At 37.2% G+C, this 19330-nt stretch overlaps 1 protein-coding gene across 7 annotated transcripts in view; it reads right to left on the minus strand.

The window, feature by feature from the left end:
- Window positions 1–19330, minus strand: part of kcnip4a (potassium voltage-gated channel interacting protein 4a) — a 1100580-nt gene that overhangs the window by 278748 nt on the left and 802502 nt on the right. The window lies entirely within an intron of this gene.

Raw genomic sequence — 19330 nt, forward strand, 5'->3', positions numbered from 1 at the left:
ATTTCTATAACCCATTCATATGTATTTATATGTTATAATTGAATAAGTAAATTTTATTTAAGTAACGGACCTCTTCTCTCTGATTCTTTGCCTACTTATGTTCTAATCCCTTGAACCATTTTCCCAAATCAAAACAGGTTTCAATCCCTAGTGCAGTTGCTACAGCCATTACAGACCAATTGCCAATTGTTTTATAATTGGAATGTCATGATAAAAGCAGACATCTTGAAGACTGTTCCAGATAGATACTGACATCATTATGTAATGGTCCTCTCAACATTCTTTGATTATGAAAGTACTGATTTGCATCAATCTCCTCCACATCTCACTCTCACCAGTTCTGGCCCATATTTCCTACCAGAAGAGGAGCAATATATTTGTTGTACATTCCAAAGTTGGTTCTTCTCTGGCTTTTTTTTTTGTATCACTAGAGTATACCACTACAATACCCATGTGATTCAATAAAAAGGGAGCTGGAAAAATGGACATAAAATGTGAATTTTTCTTGTGTGTCAAATCCATCAAGAATAGAAATCAACCTTGAAATTCACAAATTCATAGATTTTGAAAACATGTATGCCTAAGGAGTTTATATTGGTCAATTTGATATATAGGAAGGGTTAATTTTTCACTGTGGAGTCCTCTTCAGTATATACAGTGTGTAGCAATATACAGTGAGCTTCTTCTTACAGATACATACTATGATGGCTGAAAAAACAAGAGGGTGGAAGAATCAGAGCTAAGCTGCAATATCTTCACAAACCCCACAGATCACCTATCTCACACACACTCTCAGTTTATGAAGGTGTGGATGCAGACAATTCTGAAAGCCACAACCAAGACAACACAGTCTATAAGTAAGGAAATTGTCTGAACAAAAGAGCAATTTGACCATTTAAAAAATGTTATGAATTGTGACTATTTCATAATGGTAAATTAGGATGCAGCATATATAAATCACTAAACTTGTTTGGCCCATCTGTAGGCCAGTGGCTTAGGCTGGTAAATGAAAATAACTGAAAAATTGTGATGAGAACAGGCCATCCAGTCAATCCTATTTACCTAGATCGTTCAAAATAACAGAGTTGAGATCAGAAAGTCTCTAAATTCCTACTTTTCACCCCACTATTTATTCTATGTGTCTACAGTTCTTATCATACAGAAAAAAATGAATGAAGAGACTGTACTCAATTTTGTATTGGATGCTCCTGTATCTTCCATGATGCAAAAAGGAACTACAGATCCCTTTTGGCCCTCTCATCAGACCCCCACAAAAATATATACTTCATTTTTCAAAACAGGAAAAAATTTCTGCATTTTTAGGTTAAACAAAAGAGTGAGATGCAGCTATGCCATACAGGTTGACAGGTGAGCATGGTGATGCTTGAAATTTGTAAAAGTAAGCATTACAGCTATATCATGAAAAGAAAAATAAAATAACTAAGCACTACCTAAAGCAAGCAACTGGCACAACAAGCCATTGCTAAACTATACTTAAAATAACATCTATGCTTAAATCATCAGTGAAGACGGAATTGAGAGTACTGTACACCAGGCAAATCTAGCATTGCGGCAAGGTTGATCGAAGATGTGTCTTCTCCTTGTCCTCCTTGCCCTTTCTCTTCCTATTATAGAAGGTCATTAGCTTATTAATAAAGACGTGGAGAGCAATCTGACAATCTAAGATAGATAGAACTAACAATTTGAAGTATTTGAATAGAAATCTATATATATAAGTCAATGTGTGTATATATGTTTCAGCATCACATCCGAACGGCTTGAGCGATTTTCATGAGACTTGGTACACATGTTCCTCATTAGTCGACTAAAAATACTGTAGGGTGAAATCAGCCGTAACCCACCCCCTTCTAGGTAGGGTGGGGGATGATCTTGCGGTCTTGTATGCACGTTATCATCCAGTTGACATTCAGTATGACCACCAGAGAGTGAACTGGAGGCGACTGCCAGCATTCTTTATGTTTGAGCACCATCACGCCCCTGTTGCTTTTGAAATTAAATAGAGTTCTGTCTTTGACTCAAACAGCCATATATTTACAGTACAGGCCAAAAGTTTGGACACACCTCCTCATTCAATGTGTTTTCTTTATTTTCATGACCATTTACAGCACTCCATCACTCTCCTTCTTGGTCAAATAGCCCTTACACAGCCTGGAGGTGTGTTTGGGGTCATTGTCCTGTTGAAAACTAAATGATCGTCCAACTAACCTGACTTCTGCACAACACAACTGCTGGTCCCAACCCCATTGATAAAGCAAGAAATTCCACTAAATAACCCTGGTAAGGCACACCTGTGAAGTGAAAACCATTTCAGGTGACTACCTGTTGAAGCTCATCGAGAGAATGCCAAGAGTGTGAAAAACAGTAATCAGAGCAAAGGATGGCTATTTTGAAGAAACTAGAATATAAAACATGTTTTCAGTTATTTCACCTTTTTTTGTTAAGTACATAACTCCACATGTGTTCATTCATAATTTTGATGCCTTCAGTGAGAATCTACCAATGTAAATGGTCATGAAAATAAAGAAAACACATTGAATGAGGAGGTGTGTCCAAACTTTTGGCCTGAACTGTATATACTATATCAATGTCTACGCGTAGAAGTGTGTGTGTCTGTCCAGCCCGGAAGTGAGAAGTAGAGTAAGGGCACCAGCTCCGAGCATGTGCAAGTAAGTCCAGCACACCAGCAAAAGGAAACCTCCAAAGAAAGACAGTCGCTTAGCTGCTAATGCACAAATGATGCAAGCATGTTGGCAACACAAATCCTCCTAGGAGAGAGATGCCCAGAGTAGTTCTAACAATTTCAATACTTTCTAGGATCGGTTTACACACTTAGTATACATATAGCCAAATACCACTCATCACGAAATTTCCCAAACCATGATGACTTGGGACTTGAAATTTTGAATGTAGGTTACCCTAGGCTCATAGGTGCTAGCTAAGAAACGGTTTGAAAAATTTTGTGCTCCAAGCACATTCTGTCTGTATGTCTGTCCGCTTTTCACAAGAGAATTACTTAACGGATTTAGACCTGGTTATTTTCTATAATTTGCTTGAACTTTCCGGTTGATTTTGTGACTTCTCTTATCACACTAAGTACCATAGTTCGGCTTGTGGTACCAATGTATTTATGCAAATCCAACAGAGTGGCTGTGGGCCGACAGCAGGGCGGCGGGGCCTTCCTCATTCCCTTGCCAGCCTCTGTTCAAGTTACTCTATGTCTCACCATGTGTTGGAGTGCACCTTGCCTCCGCTTAGCTAGGGATACCTGTTTGTTCAACAGACATTATCATCTACAGATTGTTAAAAAGTAACATTTGACGTTTTTGAGAGAGAGATCAGAGCTACGTGTGTTTTAGAGGGTAGCTGCTGACTGCCACAGATATAATGGCCATGTGCTTCTCTCCCCATGCGGTGAACGCTTTCCCATCACAGCTGAATACGATCAGATACAGTGCCAATATCTACTGATTTTTAAAGTTTATCCTGTTTCACTAAGTCAATGTATGTGTGTGTGTATAAGTATGTATGTTCCACCATCACTTCCAAACGGCTGGAGTGATTTTCATGACACTTGGTACACGTTTCTCATTGGTCGACATAAAATACTGTAGGGTAAAATCAACCCTAACCCACACCCTTCTTGGTGGGTGGGGGGTGATCTTGCGGTCATGTATGCATGTTATCATCCAGTTTACACTCGGAATAACCACTAGACGGCAAACTGGAGGTGACTGCCAGCATTCTTTATGTTTGAGCACCACCGCGCCCTTGTTGCTTTTGAATTTAAATAGAGTTGGCTGATTCCGAGCGTCATCTGGATGATAACATACATACAAGACCGCAAGACAAACACATTAGTGATTCTTCGTTGTTTGTTTATTTATTTTTATTTTTAAAGTTGTGTTTTTGTTTTTATTATCGTATATATCTGTGGATAAGTCGGGACTGGATTTTACTGTATAATTTCTGGTATTTTATAATGTTGGTCGTACAAGTTGATTGCGGAAAATTCACGTTATTGGTCCAAGAGATTATGATATGCTAACGCCCACCTGACAGAGTAACCATGGAACACACTGCCTTTTATTTGTATGTGGGTGTGGCAATGCGCTGTATTAGCGTGTCCTCCTAACCTCTCTCTCTCTTTCTCAATTGTGCGTACGTGACCACATGGTAATACCTGAACTATTCCGAAGCAATGTTTCCACTGTTTTGTGTTTTTTGTATCTCACACCCTCGTATAACTTTATCACAAGACCATCCCTTATCTATGATGGACCATTCGATCAGAAGAAAATATGAAGCTGGTTTTAAATTACTGTAAATGTCTTTGAAGTGGCGAAAGAAGTTGGTAACTGCGCTACTACCACACAATTCAATGCATCTGAGAAACTGATGCAAGATTGGAGGAGGCAAGAAGATGTAAAAAAAAAAAAAAAAAAAAAAAAATTTAAGTGTCACATTTTTGAACGGGCGTATAAGTTGGGGCCTGATTTTATAATTGATTTTTCGGGTTTCAAGAACCAACTCATTTTGATTTTTAAAGTTGTGTTTGTTTTTTTTAGTTATATACATTTTTTTTAATATATAATTAAAAAAAAAAACAACTATTTTCCTCCCGGGCAACGCTGGGTATTTCAAGTAGTAAGTAAATAATAGTGGGTTCTCAAAATGTTTCATACATTAACACCATAGCAGTTTTTCCCAACAAACTGGCCAGGCACAACACATGTTTAATTAAATTTGATATGATTGAATGTATTTTAAAAAAAGTATTTAAAAAAAAAATTGTATTAAAAAAAAAGAAAAAAAAAACTGTTTAGTGCAGGAAATTGTCAAGGATTTCTTGGATTCCCTTTAGGATAGTTCTGGGTTTGTAGAGTTTTTATTTTGATTAATAGTTAAGAAGTGTCCTGATTTGGTCTGTTTAATTTGTGGAATTATTTTTGTAATTTCAGATTACTAGCCCTTTTCATGAATGTCAGTATTGCTGATAGCAACTGTGCCATTGTTAAACCAATGTGTACACTGACCTTTAAAACCAAACAAGGCTACATTCACACTGAGGCTCCATTCTAGTTTTTTTACTCATATCCATCCATCCATCCATTATCCAACCTGCTATATCCTAACTACAGGGTCATGGGGTCTGCTGGAGCCAATCCCAGCAAACACAGGGCACAAGGCAGGGAAGAAACCCCGGGCAGGGCACCAGCCCACCACAGTTTACTCATATCTCACAGACTTAAATTTTTGGAGAAATGTAGCAAAAAAATAGAACAGTTTCTGCCTTGCATTTATGGACGCATCCCATCACTGTAGCATTGTCATACATTTTTTTATTCCATTTTACTATGAAATTTAGGACTGAGGGGCTGCATTTGATACTCATTCTAATTTTATTTATTTTTAAATTTTATGTTGTTTTCATTCCAGTCATAATGACTTATGTTCCCCTTTAAAGTGTTGGCTTAGTATTTCAATAAAATTTATCACAACATAAAACAAAGTACTGATTTTGTTTAGTACTTAATTTATTGTTTTTTTTTTTATTTAAAAATGTTCAGCTTTACAGTCCAACTCTATGTATATTTTTGTTTGCCCAAATAAAATCTGACCCATCGATGGACACTTGTTCATCTTATGGTTATAATATGAAGTGTTTATTCTTAATCTTTTGCCACTCATTAAAAACAAAGTAAAATTAGCATGAAATGCTTATTTTGTTGGTTATAAGTGTTTTTTTGTACTTGGCAGTGTTTCCTTGAGATCTGTGCTCTCTCTCATGCCATTAGCGCAGAAGAAGCAAGCATTGAGTGAACCCGAGATTCATTGAAATGAGACAGACAGGCTCGTGCAGTATCATAAAGACTTCAGTCTTTCATATTTCTTAGTACTTCAGAATCTTCAAAAAAACTATATTCTTTGTTTTCCCCATAAAGGTCTTTGTTTAGATATGAAACAAATGTATTATACATACTGAAAGCTCATATAGTTGGCACTTCATACACTTATTTATACTTTGTGTCAACTCCATATAACCATTAACGGATTTCTTGGTGAAAACACTTATCACAGCAATAATTAATGCAGTAAGGAAACAATCATTTAAAGGATGTTTCTGAAAAGAAAACCATCACCAGCAGCTGACCCCATGGAAAAACATACATTTTAACATAAGTATAGCTATTTGCTTACAATAGTTAGTCAATGCCATTCAAAGCACAGCACTGCAATTTGTTTTCTCTTCTAGTTCAGCATAGAAGAGAACAGAGAAAACAAAAGTGTGTTTTCAGCAAATCAAAAATAACTTTTATCATTTCCACTGACATAGCACATTGCATGAGGACTGTAGGGCAAATTGCAACAGAGGTTCACCACAGTATTCTATTTAATCTCATTAACGTTCTATTTTTGTTGTAAATCCTTTTAAATAAAGAATTAATGTTGTAATTAAGACCATTAGGTTTTATTAGGCTATCTTCTAATCACTATTGAAAGGCAGCTGTGTTTCGGAAAAATAACCTTTACAGAGGTGCTTGCACTGCTCCAGCAAAAAAATAAAAGCTTTGTGCAGAAGCACGGAGGAACACTATGTACTTCTTTAAAATTTCTGGCACACCCTGGACACTTGCTTTTCTTATTTATTTTTTTTCATCATTGTATTATTTAATAATTCTTATATTCTACACCTTAGGTACCTTTGATTGAAAATTGTCAGCTGTTTTAAAGTAGCAATTAGCTAATCTTTTATTTATGAGCACATTTGCTTTTCCTTTGTTTCCTTGATTTGGAAACCATGACAAACACATTTTATAGATCTAAAAATCGTCTAATCTGTGCCTGAAGCTTTATTTTTCTTCTCACGCATGTAGTAGTGGAATCAAAAAGCTGTTATTATACAGTATACTGTAGAATAATAACCAGCTGTTAGTCTAAAAAGACCAGTGTGTGACATGATATAGCTGTTTTGATGTACACACTTGTTGTGACACCATGTTGTCAGACTAAAATAAAATCAGGAGAAACTCTTTACATGTATAATTATTCAGGATTTACAGTATGTATGTTGACAGAGTAATCACTCATATTTAATATAAATCAATCAAAATGTGTCTAATATACAGTAGCATCTCTCTTGGGTCCCTGGCCATAATGCACAGAGAATAAAATCAAAAACAACTAATTATAAAAACATCATTATATAAATCATCAATAGGATAGATATATCTAAAAGACAAGAATGACATAAGAATATTAAGTGTCAACATTTCATTTTATGAAGAATACTTTCAAAGTGAAAGAATTTACTTTGGACTTGTAAAAGTTTGATTTGTCACAACCTTAGTAACTGGCCAGGGCAGCATGCACGTGTGGCCAAGGCAATTCCCCATAGGAAGGGTTGTTGGTTTAGTTGGCCATCCCCAACAGTATGATCCTGAGCAAGTCACTCAATCTGATCCAGCACCAGCAGATGTACAAATATTTAAACAATTATAACCATGCTACACTGTCAGCACTCAACCTTTTTACAGCTTTGTGTAATCATGCCAGTGAAAAGTATGCCATTTTGCTCTTAAAACATCAATCCATTCTTTATTCACAAAAACCCCTGACAAATTATGATGTATTATTAGTACAGTACAGAAATCAAAAATGTAATCAACATCAAATTCATCATTAATGCCTACCACCCCTCGGTTTCCAAGTGCTTTTTAAACCTAGTACTCACCATCACAGGGTTAACATGGGCTTTACACACAGGAAAAGTAACAAGAATAAGTAAAGAATAAATATGGATCATCTTCATCAGATATTCCTACAAACTCATGCAGTTAAATGAATCCAACAATCTCCAGGTCAGGCAGCATGCACTGCACCCACCACACGACAAAACAGTTTGGGATCCTGGTTGGCAACCCCCTAGACAGACACGTCCCAATCTCCAGAAATGACCATCTATCTGCCACAGCCAGGTGTTCCACGGATGTCCACCATTTGTCTGGCCAAGCCGCTCTGGCACTCAGCAATGAGAATCCTATGAGAGGGATCACCCTTGGGAAATCACACCACATGGCTGTTGTGCCGTAACTGATGCTCCCTTGCAATGCAGGTAATGTGCATCATTCAGGACTCCATGAGCAACTGCTCATTTGACACAAAGTCAAACCAGTGGTACCCAAGGATTCTCCGAAGAGAGACACTACCAAAGGAGTTCACTCTTCGTCTCAGGTCACTGATTAGCGCCCATGTCTCGCAAAACAGGAAGCACCAGAACTCTGAAAACTAGGACCTTCGTTCTTTTGCAAAGATATTGTGAGCACAACATACCCCTTTTCAGCAACCTCGTGACCCACTGTTGATAGCTGTGCCGAAGAGGTCATTAAAGGCCTGGATCTTGGTTTTTATCCAGGACACCTTCAAACCCAGACACTCCATTGATTCCACGAAGACCACAGCATTATCGGTTCAGATGAATCTTTCTTCATCAAGAGATACCACCAGAGCCGCTGGACCCCATGAACTTGCCCAACACCAAGTCCAGGCAGGCAGGAAACGGGAAAAAGTCTGGGCAGGAGTGAGGAGGCAGACAGCCAGGAGGAGGAGAGCCCAAGGAGAACAGTGTGCAGATGATGCTTGGGGTTATGGTGATGGTTCACTCTGCTGAGCAACTTAAAGGAGCGGGAGTAACTAAGAGGAATGCGGTTCATGCAAGTTTGGGAAGGCAACAGCAGTCAGTGACAGAGGACCAGATGGTGTGCCTTTCCTTTGTCCATGGGAGAGAAGGACCCGAGACTTTGTCTGGATTGGGAGCCCTACTATGTGGCCATGGAAGCAGCAGGGACCCACAGAAGAAAGAGGCCGAGTCTGTTGGGTATGCGGCTAATTTAGCTGCAAGGTCCAGGAGCATAAAAGTTGGGTAGAGGGAGATTTTAATGGGCTGCACTAGGACATGAACTTTAATGGACAGTTTCCTGTAACGCTGGGTTTTAACCTTGGTTTTTAAGGAATATTTGACTAATTTAACCACCATTTGCCCTTTGTTTTCATGGATTATTTATTATAGAAGGAGCACTATTTTTTTTAAATAAAAGAACTAGAGTACTTTCACTATCCCCTCGGTTGGTGTGTGTTTGTCCTCATCTAGCCAGGCTCATACTGGTCATGACTATCGGTAGTGTTAGGTTCAAGATGGAAAAATGGAAAATGGAGTGTGGAGCTGACTGGCACCATTACAACCAGATTGCTCTGGTTGCTGGTAGGTGAGCAAATGATCACGGATCCTACTAAGGATGACCCTAGCAAGAACCTTACCCGGCACAGAGAGAAGTGTTATTTTCCCTTGTAGTTGCCGTAGTTCTCTTCAGATATCACAGATCCCTGCAGCCTTCCCTACCCTCAGCTGGTTCACCACCTGGGCAATCTCAGTGAGACAGGGTGGATCACAGCAAGTTGGTGGATCAGCGTTAAGAAGATGTCCAACATCCTAGCCCGAGGATCGGCTTTAAACAGCTGTAAGTGGACCTCTGTAAGCAGGATGTGGGTCACTAGACCATAGATGGCTTGTCACCTGCTCACTGATTCTTCTAACAAATGCCTCCTTATTTGCTCTCAGAGCCCTCACAGCCATCCTTCTCAGTTCCCAGTACAGATGGGAGTACACTGTGACTTCTCTCAATGATATCCAGGGAACCCTGCGATATGAAACACCTCCTTCTGAGAACACTAGTAACACCAACACAACCCTCAGCAACCTTCAGAGTCTTGTCACAGAATATCTCCCACATTACATTAGGATCAGCAGTCTGGAAGTTCCTCACATAAACTTTATGCAAACTCATTAGAAACAGCCGGATCTTGGAGTCTAGCCAAATACAGCCTCACTCACCTAGTAGGTGGAAGACTACTGAACCTTACAGGAAGATAATAGAAGATGTTGTATATATTTGCTTTTTTCCTCCTAAAAGTACATCATATAGGGAGATTCACTTGAAAGAGGCCCCTGATATTCTGTTGTAACTCCCGATAGGATGAAGCAGATTGAACCAAAAAAAAATACACTTTATACCTTGAAATATGTGTGAACGATTGCATTACATGCGATGCTGGAAGTTGTTTCTGTTTTCTGACAGATCCATGTTTCTGAACGTATCGGCAAGCGTCTCAGAGGGAATAGCAGCAATTTCACGTTGGATGTTTTCCTTTAAATCTTCCATAGCACGAGGCTTGTTCTGATAGACTTTTCCTTTGAGCATACCCCAAAGGATGAAGTCTGGTGGTGTCAGATCCGGTGACCATGGTGGCCAAAGCCCCTTTGTAATTACCCTGTTGCTGAAGGACAACTCAGTTTCTGTCATGATCCTTACTGATGTGTGACACATTGCTTCATCTTGCTGGAAGCAGCCTTCCATTAACTCACAATCATCCATTTGATTCTGACATCGCTTAAATGAATTGGTGACTCAATAGGTTTGCACCATGAAGACGCACTGCTCAGTATTGTATGGCACCATCATGATGAAAAGTCGAGTTACTGAGTGAAGGGATATACGGGTGGTATACACCCAGAAGTTGCAAATGGCCTTTTCGAAGCTCCATATACTGAGGAGCACATTGCTTTTGTTCAGATTGTTTCTTCCAAGCGAGAGTTATTACAGTATATTTGGGGACTCTTTTGAGTGAATCTCCCTGTTGTTTTCTTCAATATATGTTTACAGTGTTTTGTTGGACAACAAGCAATGGCATGCACTATTGCAATGGCATACAATTTTAACCTATTTATCTCTGTAGGAATCTGCATAGCAGCATGTTATTGCCTTACAAAATTCACAACTTTTGCAGTTTTTTTGTACTGCCTCTGGATAAAAAACAAGAGGGGCACTGCCCCCACATCTTCCAGCAGATGGCACGGTTCTACAAAAATAAAATAAGTAGACTTGCATCAACAATTGTATAGCATTGCCACTTTAAAGTTATCTTGGGTGGTCTCCCCATTTTTGTATCTCTCATTTTTCGAATGTATTTACTTGACCATGTTGAGGTGGGAACTGTGCCATTAAGTGAGGAAGGTACAAAGAACTAGCCAGAGATCAGTAACAGGAAGCAGATTAAAACTTAACAAAAAGTACAGAGAAGGGGGTTGGGTTCAAAACCAAAGGCTCATGATGTCTGCATTTGGATGGAGAAACAACTTTTATACCAGAGGAAACACAGGAAGGAGACCTGAGCTACACTTTCCATAGGTGTGGCATCATTTGACTTGTTAGAGTTGTGTCAAACAGGATTATCCTGGGAGAGTAGACTGTTAATAGGCTTTGGAGGATGTGGTGGAAGACAAACTGTGGTTTCTAACTGGTACGTCATTAACTATGATTCACTAAGTTTTAGACTGACATTTCATTAAGACTGAAGCAATATTTTAGAACTTTGAATTGTTTATCTTGTGTTCGTGTATTGTGCATACATGTGTCAATTCTGTATTTAGTGTTTGATACTGCTTTCATATAATTTAGCACATTTGACAGACTGTTTTAAGTAAGGTGTCCTGTTATTATCAGGGAAGGGGTAGCAGGCCCTATTATTATTAACCATCAGCAACAGCGAACCTGATCTAACACAATCCTCTGTTCAATTTGGGGATTAGTACAATTTAACATATTGTTAAAATGTCTATAGCAAACACAACTTAGTCATTATAATAATTTTTTTCAATTTTACATGAAATGCTAAATGGAATTTTTTTTTTTGGAGCATGTCAAATCTTCTTTGTTTCCAGGTTGCTTTGTTTCCAGGTTGCTTGGGCAGGCCCTAAAACCTTTGCTCATGGGTGCACATCGGCATCCTGAACCTTTCAGTTCCACCCTGGGGTTTGAAAGCTACAGCTGTTTAAAATGACCCATTAGTTAATTTTATTTGTAATGAATGTAACGGGTATGCATTCACTATTTTGGAGTTGTCATCATCATATATCACCTTAATAAGATAAATAGATAATTTGATCTATTTGGCTAAAATTAAAAAGCAGTCAGTGTCACAATGAGGCATACTCTAGGTGCATTTCCATTGGTATAAAGGAGCCCCAGAAGTGTTTCCTGATACACCTGTGTTGGCTGAAAGTACTCAGTGTTAGTGGGTCAGCGAGAGGATATGCAGCATTGTTCACACCGGCATTCTGCTTGTCTTCATTTTCTCCTTACCTACTATCTCATGCTGGTCCAACAAGCAACCCATAACTAAGCTTGCATTTTTAATAAGTTAGTGATTCAGTGGGCTTTACCTGAAGCAATGTTACTGGTAAAGCACAACCCTGTGTGAAAAACTGCACTGGCCATCAGCGTTGTAGAATATGTAAGGATGTCACTACTCAAATTGAATGTCTAAGGGGGGAATATTCTGCTCTGCCCTTTCTTATACAGTTTCTCTTTGTTATGAGACCAATCCAGCCTATTACTGATATAGCCCCCCAAGCACTCTTAGCAGTGCACCACCTCTACTCCCTTAACATGGACGAGAGTGGCCCTTTGGTGTGGTTAAAATCAATAACCAATTCCTTGGTTTTGTTGATCTTAAGTTGCAGACAATTCTCTTTGCACCAAAAAGCAAAATTCTACACCTGGCGTTTGGAGTACTGCACTCTATTTAATTCCCCTTATCAGTATACCTCATTAGTACAGAATCATCTGACTATTTCTGCAAGTGACATGTGGTCTTATATTCATAGCGTGAGGTGAACAGTAAGTGCTATGTGGCAGTTCCTTATGGTGCATTAGTGTTGTTCACATCCATATCAGAAACAGTACTTGAGTTTCACAGTCAGCAGTCGGCCCATAAAAGATCCAGGACAAAAAAGGCTCAACTGCTTGCATATCTCTGAATTCAAACCTTAACAATCATGGCTGGATGTTTTTGAAGGTACTTATGAAATAAAAAAAAAACAAAAACACAATCTTCACAGGGATGTCAACTTTGTCTAGACTGAAATAAGCCTTGTGGAGTAGACAGATAATTGCATCATCCATTGCAATCATTATTCGGTAGGAAAACTGTTGTGGATCCATGTGATTTTTCTCAAGAGGACTAATGTAGTCAAGGACGAGTCTCACAAAGGTCTGTGGGAAGTAAGGGCCACTGGTCTGATGTCATTACAGTAGGTGAAGAGGTGCCTGCCTTCAATGGAATTGGAACAATACAGGTGGATTTCCAAAACGCAGGCACTTTCTGAAGGTTTAGTGACAGATTGAACAGCCCTGGAACATTTGAATTCAATAATGATGCACAGTCCATTCTGCACAACTTCCATGCAATTCTGATTATTAATGTACAATTTAGTGTTTCTCCCATTAAACATAAATTGGAAAATTAACAATATTAATTTGTGTGTTTTTTGATTTTGAGACATCTTTTAATACTGTTCTTTGGTGTTTATACTATATGATAATATGTAACTTGATCTTTAAGTGGTACGATTTTGTATGGATTTATTTGGTGGCAATTTTATCATCACTGGCACTGGTAGCCTAATACATTGTGAAACCAAGTGTCTTTTGCTCATTTCATCACACAAGATTGACTGGAGGCTGTCTCCAACACTATTTCCATCCCTCATATGGCAACAATAATATTTTCCCAAGTCAGGATCCTTTCCAATATTGCTGGCAGCCTCATACTGAGGCCAATGGATTTAAGCAAGGGAGAAGATCTTGAAAATCCTCTTTATATCTGTCTTTCTCTTTCACTCACTTATACTTACATCATCAGCATGGCTTTTTAGAATGAACCTGCTCCTTCTGACAGTGGTTCTCTTCAGATCCACATGACCACCAAGAATAGTCATGCCAAAAACAACATTGCTAGTAAACTAAGCAGGTAGAGTAATGCATCATAGAGATAAAAGCTTCAATTAAAGCAATACTAAAAACTGATGAAAATGATTTTTACATTTTTCATAACCTAATCCCCAACATATCCCTGAATCGGTATCTAACTTCTATGTAGTGCATTCCTTATTCACCCACTGTTGTGTACATTGCTATTATGAATATGTAGACTTTTCTGTTATGTTCTGTGATCATTAATAAAATAAGCGATCATTAATAAAATAAGCAGATCCAGAAAAGGGTTAATTGACTAATGCATCCATTTCAACAATGTAACATGCAAGACTTTTTTTGTCTTAACTCTTAAGAGGCTACAAGAATTGTAAGATCAGCACAAAGACAAAACATTAACCTCCTTTAAATACAGTTTCATATGCTTTTAAATATTTTTGCACATTCCTGTTTGGAAGTAGAGTAGACTTAAGAAATGCCAAACTATTACATTCTTTTAGCAACATGATTGAAAAGGATTGATCTTTTAGTTACACATTTAGATTTCTGTCATGTTCCTAAAGCCCAATCCTCCACTCTTGCCATTTAGAACTTTCACAATACTCAGAAAATGGGCATTTTTTTCATTCCCAAAGGTAAAGTAAGACATGCTGTCACTTGATTGGTGGAATGTTTTTGACCCCATCTTTTGCTGACCTGCAGGATTATGAATGAGTTCACATTTGTAAATTACTTTTATGGTAAGAGAAATTGGCATTGCAATTGCCTTGGGGGAGTACAGCCAATGTATAATTGCACTTAGACTTTTACAGACAAAGCAGTTCAGTTCACTAAAAAGACTGCAGAAAATATTTCTCTACTTTTTCAAATGTAATTCTTTTCTAGAATTCTTTTTCTGTAATTCTAGGTGTTTTCTGTTCACTTTCTGCTTGATTTAAAGATTACATGTAAATCACAAACCCATCTTTCAAGTGAAAATTTTGTCAATGTTTCTCATAAAGAAATTTTACATTTTTTTCCTAATTTTAGCAGCACTTTAGTCAAAGTCATCTTTAGCTGACATTAAAACTGACATTTAAAAAAAAAATGTTTATGACCCCATGACTGACCTTTTTACTCAAGAGTTTAACTTGAAGTAGTAAGCAGAAACTGTACTGCTGAATGGAGATATGTGACAAGAAACAAACAGAATTGCTGTGCATTTAAAAAAAAATACTATCACAATCAAACTATAAACATTACCTTCATTGCCTACAGTGAATTTTCAAATTGGAATAATATTCTGAAAAATCAAGGAAAAGAAAAGGATATGAAAAAGAGATTGTTACTTTTAAAATATAAAGGGACAGAATGTGCACTATGGGAAATGTTCCTGTACAAATGTCATTGTATGAATAAATATTGTAGCTGTATCTGCTTTCTGGAAGAATAAACAAAACTTCAGTTAAAAGCTCCACTTGCCGCAGATCTTAAGTTACTTGTTACAATATATACTGCCTGTATTATGTACTGTATGTATACAATATTAGTACCTACAAGCACAGAGCTATTAAAATAATGCACTAACTTACTGGTTCACTCTTGAATGTTCCAGGATATCCTGATCCATTTTTTCTAATTTAGTGTTCATTATTGCAGCTATCCATTCATCCTTGTTAATTCCAAATTTATTTATGTAATATTTTATTAAAATCAAAAAAATATTTCATAAATGCAAGTCAAGTTTAACAAAACTGGTTTGAAACAAATCAAGCCCCACCCATGAGAAAGAGAGCTAGGTCAGCAGAGTACAGTACCACTTTAATAAAAGTATAAATATGTAAATGAATCAATAAAAATAAAATCGAAAATTTAGAACTGGACAACTCTAAACATGCAGACGCAAGGAGAACATCCAGAGACAAAACCTAAGTTCAAACATAATCTTCTGGAGTTGTAAAGCAACAGTTCTATGTTTCCATCGTGCTATATGTCTTGAACTTCAGATTTTGATTATGCTGCATCACTGCAAACAGCCCTTCTAATCCAAGTTCTGTCTTTGGGCCCACCTTTTGCTATATTTACATTTCAGTAAGTCATTTTCAATGTTAATTTGTTTTACTGTTAAATTAGCTACTTTCTTTTCTCTTACGGGCAGCTGTTTCACTGTTTGATTAAAAGGTAGGAGTTCAATTAACAGCACAAGTCAGTTGGGATGAAAACCCCAGACATGAACTTCAGATCTACTGTCTTTTCTCAGAACACACAATTCAAAGTTTGTGTTAGAAAACAGATTACAGGACTGCCTCAGGGTCACTGATATTTATGTTTACAATTTTCGACAATTTTTCTTTTCAAAATGAAGAGTAATTTAAATGATGGTTTAATCAATTATTGAATTACTATGTATTTGTGTCCCAAAGTGAAAAAGCAAATAAATAGCCCTGTATTATAACTTATTTTTATATCCCTATACCTTTCACTAAGACAAACTGTTTTAATATCTTATATTTATTATAAACATTGAATAATCATATTTGTAAGACAATGTTGTTTTAAAAAGAAAAAATTGAAAATGTCACATAAACACAGCTGACATATTATTTGAATAAACATTCACATGTCTTCAATGAAAGACTCTGAAAAAAATTGCATATGAATTTATGCGACTAATTTCTCATAAACAGTTTTTTTTTTTTTTAAATTTTGGTTAATTTAGACAAATGTTCACAAAAATAATCTTTATCATTCCGGTATATGAGAAGTTCTATTACTATTTTATTATCCCTCTCACACAAGCTAGCTATCTCAGGAGATTACTGGTATTGGCCCAAATACATTTGTGACAGACTAAATAACTGCTAGGTAAAGCATGCATCCTCACTAAAGGTGTTTGAGTGAAACAATTACAGGAGACTCTGTGATCTCTTGTCAGAACTTCATCCATCCATCCATCATCCAACCCGCTATATCCTATCTACAGGGTTAGGGTTAGGGTCTGCGGGAGCCAATCCCAGCCAACACAGGGCACAAGGCAGGAAACAAACCCCTGGCAGGGCACGCGGACACACACACACACACACCGTGGACAATTTTAGGATCACCAATGCACCTAACCTGCATGTCTTTGGACCATGGGAGGAAACTGGAGTACCCGGAGGAAACCCATGCAGACATGGGGAGAACATGAAAACTCCACGCAAGGAGGACCCGGGAAGCAAACCCGGGTCTCCTAACTGCAAGGCAGCAGCACTACCCACTGTGCCACCATGCCTTTTAGAACTTTATTGTTAGCTAAACTTTTTAAAAGACACTGGCAATTTCATAGCCTTAGAAAGAGGAAAATGAAAACTGGAACAAATTTAAAAGAAGATGTCTACCCTTTTTGCAGGTTTTTCACTTATACATTTCTACCAGTGAAAACAGTGGCACGCTCTGCTGGACAAACTATAAGGGCATACAATATTTCCAAGAAACTGAGACTGCGAAAAGATCAAATGAAAAAGTAGTCCCCTTTATATACAGGTGGCTTTGTTTTTGGCTCAACAATTTCTTATATTTTGATTTAATGTGTTATTTGTATCTCAGAGGTGTCTGTCAGCCTATATTTTGCACAACATTGCTCAGGAACACTAATACACTATTGTACTGTATTTTCTATTTTATAATGAAAAACTTTAGTGGGCCTTCTTTAATCTTCTATGCTTATTTTATGAGATTGAACTTTCTTGTGTGAAAGTTTTCTACTTTCCTTTGTATTTGTGTGAATCCAAATATATTCTTGGGAAAGTTAACTGGGAAATTTCCCACGAGTCTCTTGACAAATTGATTTTTTCCTTACATCCCCTCAGGAAATTAGTTTGTAATGTTATAATTTAGTGACTTACTGTATATCTTCAATATATTTTATGTTAACAAGATTCTTGGGTACTTTCATAAATCATCATCCCTCCACTTGGTCTGCTTTATTGGCTATTGAGTAAAAGTAATCATTTAATTTGGATCTTATGTGCTACAGAATGCTTAGAATATTTTCTCCATTGCTGCCCTGTAACATGCTATGTGCCAGTGTATTAAAAAGTAAGAAAATAGTTTTATCACCCTTCTTTTGCAAAGGGACAAAATAAAGGTGATTTCCTTACAGAAAAAATAAAAAGTTATAATGCTAATGACCTCCTGAAGGCTCAATAAAACAAAACAGTGCCTCTGACCTTATTTGTTTTGAGGGAATAAAATATAATTTTCTGTGTACTAGATAATGCGTTGAGTGTTTGAATGCTTTATATAAATGTGCACAACATTCCAATGTCTTTAATAAATCTCAGCTTAATTGTCACTAATGCACACATACATTCAAGTAAAGGATGGTCTCTAGTCAACCTGAAGTCAAAGGGAGAAAACATCAAATTAAACAATTTTTAATGCATTCTTTGAAGCAGTGAAATAAAACTGATTTAATTTAGCTAAACCCTCATACGAATTGCCCATCTTACTAAAATGGTTAGAATTTTTAAAACGTTGAAAAGGGACACACTGTCATTTAACACTTCATTTTCAGATGGATCCATGACAAGGGAATTACATTTCACCGGATGCTTTTCATGTGAATTGCCTTTTTTTAATTACTTTTAATGGAATTTAAATTATCCACCATGTCATTTTTAGAATATGTATTGTAGAATCTATAAAGATTACTAGCCATAGAGTATCAAGAGAGCTAATCATCATGAATATTTATGCACAAGCAAATAATTATATATTCCAATTTACAAAAGTGTTGTTCATTTCTTGCATTCAATTTTACAGTCAGTCAAGATGAATGTCAACATATAAGAGAAGAAGAAGAGGATGCAGTTGAAAGGAGAAAATGTCTTATTGTTATTGCTTTCTCTGCCTCAATTTGCCTTTATTTATGTTGTTGTTTCTGCATGTTTGCTTCATGACACAGAGGGGAACTAGGCACAAGGACTAAAATAAAAAAGTACTGTGTAAGAGAGAGGTTACTTGGGTAGGAGAATATATATTTATGGTTGGACACTATAAGTCAGGTGTCAGTTACTGGCCATCCATTGAAAGAGAGAATGAATCCAGGGATTGAACAACAGAGGTGGCAGTATCTTCATAAAGAAAGAACTACATTGGAGAGCCAGCTGTCCAAGATGTGTAGAAGGTGTTTAAAGTTACTTCACAGCCTGAGACATCTAATATATGTGTGTGTCACAAGTTATGTACTTGAGAAATTCTGCAAAAAAGAAGGATTAAGAACAAACATACTTTATTAAAATGTTCACACATTACGAGAACTTGGATGGCTTTTCTTAATATGTCACACTGGGGTGATACATTTAAACAAGAGAACAGAGTTTGCCTGTACCTTGCCAAGCTACTTTGCTTGAAAAATTGACAGCCTTTGTGCAGTTCAAGAGGTGATGCATCTTACCCATAGTTTTCATTGTGGGCGATATAAATAGTGACATAAATAGTGACATCTGAAGTAAATG

Source organism: Polypterus senegalus, chromosome 4, assembly GCF_016835505.1.
Source record: "Polypterus senegalus isolate Bchr_013 chromosome 4, ASM1683550v1, whole genome shotgun sequence".
NCBI lineage: Eukaryota > Metazoa > Chordata > Cladistia > Polypteriformes > Polypteridae > Polypterus > Polypterus senegalus.